The sequence below is a fragment of the Colobus angolensis genome, unplaced genomic scaffold (assembly GCF_000951035.1).
Source record: "Colobus angolensis palliatus isolate OR3802 unplaced genomic scaffold, Cang.pa_1.0 Scaffold54, whole genome shotgun sequence".
NCBI classification, from domain to species: domain Eukaryota; kingdom Metazoa; phylum Chordata; class Mammalia; order Primates; family Cercopithecidae; genus Colobus; species Colobus angolensis.
In genome coordinates, this window is record NW_012118932.1 from 4057400 (window position 1) to 4060051 (window position 2652).

General features: G+C 44.8%; 1 long non-coding RNA gene across 1 annotated transcript in view; it reads left to right on the forward strand.

Annotated features, from left to right (window-relative positions):
- The window catches only part of LOC105525535, a 6947-nt gene extending 5214 nt beyond the window's left edge, over positions 1–1733 (forward strand). The window contains exon 2 of the long non-coding RNA XR_001003935.1: positions 1121–1733. This is a non-coding gene — a long non-coding RNA (uncharacterized LOC105525535). The remainder of the gene's footprint in view (positions 1–1120) is intronic.
- Positions 1734–2652: the final 919 nt, after the last annotated feature.

Sequence of the window (2652 nt, forward strand, 5' to 3'; positions counted from 1 at the left end):
TCACCTAGGCTAGAGTGCAGTGGCATGATCTCGGCTCCCTACAGCCTTGACCTCCCAGGCTCAGGTGATCCTCCCACCTCAGCCTCCCAAGTAGCTGGGGCTACAGGTACACTCCACCACACCTGGGTAACTTTTGGTATTTCTGTAGAGATGGGGCTTTGCCATATCACTCAGGCTGGTCTCAAACTCCTGGGCTCAAGTGGTCCACAAGTCTTGGCCTCCCAAAGCACTGAAATTGCAGCCATGAGCCACCGCGCCTGGCCAATATTCACTTTGATTATTCAGTTGAGGCAGTATTTGTCAGGACTATTCATTGTAAGATTACTCTTCTTCCCTCTGTAGTTAGTAAGAATTTGGCTGGAGGTGCTCTGAAAGTATAGAATTTTCCCATTGCTTATTAAACATTCACCCACTAGTTCTAACATCTGCTGATGTTTCTTGGCTGAGTATCACTATGATTGTTGCTAAATGGTGATTCTAATTCCATTATGTCTACTTTTACCAGTTGTCATTTTACTATAAAGAAAGCTTTCTCCTCTTTCTGTGTATTTGTTTGTATCAGTGTGGACTTACAGATTTCTATTTTACTCAAACGTTACAACTATTATCATTATTATTTATTTTGATAAATAAATTGTCCCAGGTTTGACCAGCAGGTGCCCTTTCAAGCCAGTTTCTCTGTCTTTTTGACATGCTCCCACCATTCTTTGAGAGGCTGTGAGTCTTTGGAGTGGCAGTTCTGCCAAGCTCAATGAAAAGAGATCTCAGAGGTTAAAGACCTGGGTTGTGGTCATCTTGGCTTCTTCCATTCCTAGGTGGGTATCACTGGGGGTGTGGTCTTTCTGTTCTAAGGTTTAAAATGGGGATAATCAGTCCCTACTACCATCTGAAGCAGTTGCTGTGAAATTCATCCTAAAGAGGGAGATTTTAAGATAGCCAACTTCTCTTCCTAGAATCTTTCCAGAATTATTCTGTGCACTGATATTGCATGATGGCTCAAATCAGCTGATGAGGTGCCGCTTGAAACATCTGTCTGCCTGTCTCGTTTGTGGCCGGTGAGAGTTATTCGTTTCAATCAAATAAACATATGCTTGGCTTAAACGGCTTTTCCCTCTCCTAGGTATTTGATGCAATGCAGACTGGAATCCTCCCCACAAGGGTGCCCCGTCCTGAGTGTCACAGAGATCAATGCAGCAGTGATTTCCTGGGCAGGGAAAGCCCATCCACTGTGGCCCTGGAATGATGCTGGTGTTATCTTCTATTCCTAGGAAGGCCCTATCTCCAGTGGCTCTGCGCCATACAAACAGATGGAAATGGGTGTGGGGAAGCATAGGCCTCCTACCCATGTTTAGAGAGCTGCTCAGAGGCAGGAATCCAGAACCAGGAATGTCCCCAGTGGCTGCCCAGGGTACAAGTGGCAGGCAGTGGGGAGAATGGCATGTGAAGTCATTTGTAACCCGGCCCCAGCTTGGTTTTCAAGTCTCAGAGGAGATTATGGATATGGTAGTGCCTGGCTCCGTGCTTAGAATCCTGTCTTCTGCTATTTCCCTGACCTACACTCAGCCCCACAAGCCGAGATGTTTGCTGGACATTTCAGGCATTGCCACCCAGTTCTGTCTACCTTACCTGCTAACACCTGTTGACATCCTTCGTGTGAAGGCTTCCCCAAACACTTCCCAATCAAAGCACTAAAAGGCAAACCTGAAATTAATAAAATGTCAGTTAAAGCTGTACAGCAGAAAGCATAATGCCAATCTTGTTAATTACGAAATGTAGCATTCATATACATTTCATTGCTTCTGAAAATAATCTATGGCTAGATTTTCCTGGGTTTGTATGATGATTACTGAAAACTGTGGAAAATCTAAAATCCAGCAAGTTGTTTATAGGCAATTACTTTCAGAACCAAAAAGTATAAAAGAACTACGAGATTTTTAAAGAGAAAAAATTATATTGGATAGGAGATAAGCATGCATTTTAAGATGTTGAACATGACATGGAGTGGGGTCCCCAGACCAGGAGAGCTGAGGGCTTACGAAAAACCTAAGTGAGTGAGACCTGTTGCGTGTAAAAAGCCCCCATTCTGGGGGCAGCACCACAGAGGCGGGACCCCAGAGGTGGAGGAAGAGTCCTCTGCACTGGGTGGTGAAATTGCTATCAGCCCCTAGTTTGTGACCTGGACAGATTTCTCTGCTCTCCAGCCCTCAGGGTCCTCAATAACAGAAAAGCATATGCGAATATACAAAATTCCTTGCCCTCTTGTACCTCTAAAAACTGCCTGAAGAAGTTGAACTACATGCTGTCTCTCTGTCCTGAAGACTCTAAAATTCTATGTATCGTCCCCTGAGTTTTGACTCCAGGAGCTGTTTATTTTGGGACTCACTTTCTGCATAGTCCGTAATCACGGATTCAGCCTCTCACCGCTGGTGTCTGCCCTGGAGAGGAAGTGCAGCAGGCAGGTTTTGGGAGCTGCGTTCTCCCTCCCTTTCAATGGAATTGAGGCCCTGCCCTGGGGACTGGACAGAGAGAAAGGTAGGCGTTTCCCCCAGTCCATTAGTATACTGGTTTGTAGCTCTTACCTTTAAGAAGTATATCAAAGAGAGGAACAAATGAAGAAAAGTTATTTTGCAAAAGTGAAATTATTAGTTTTAT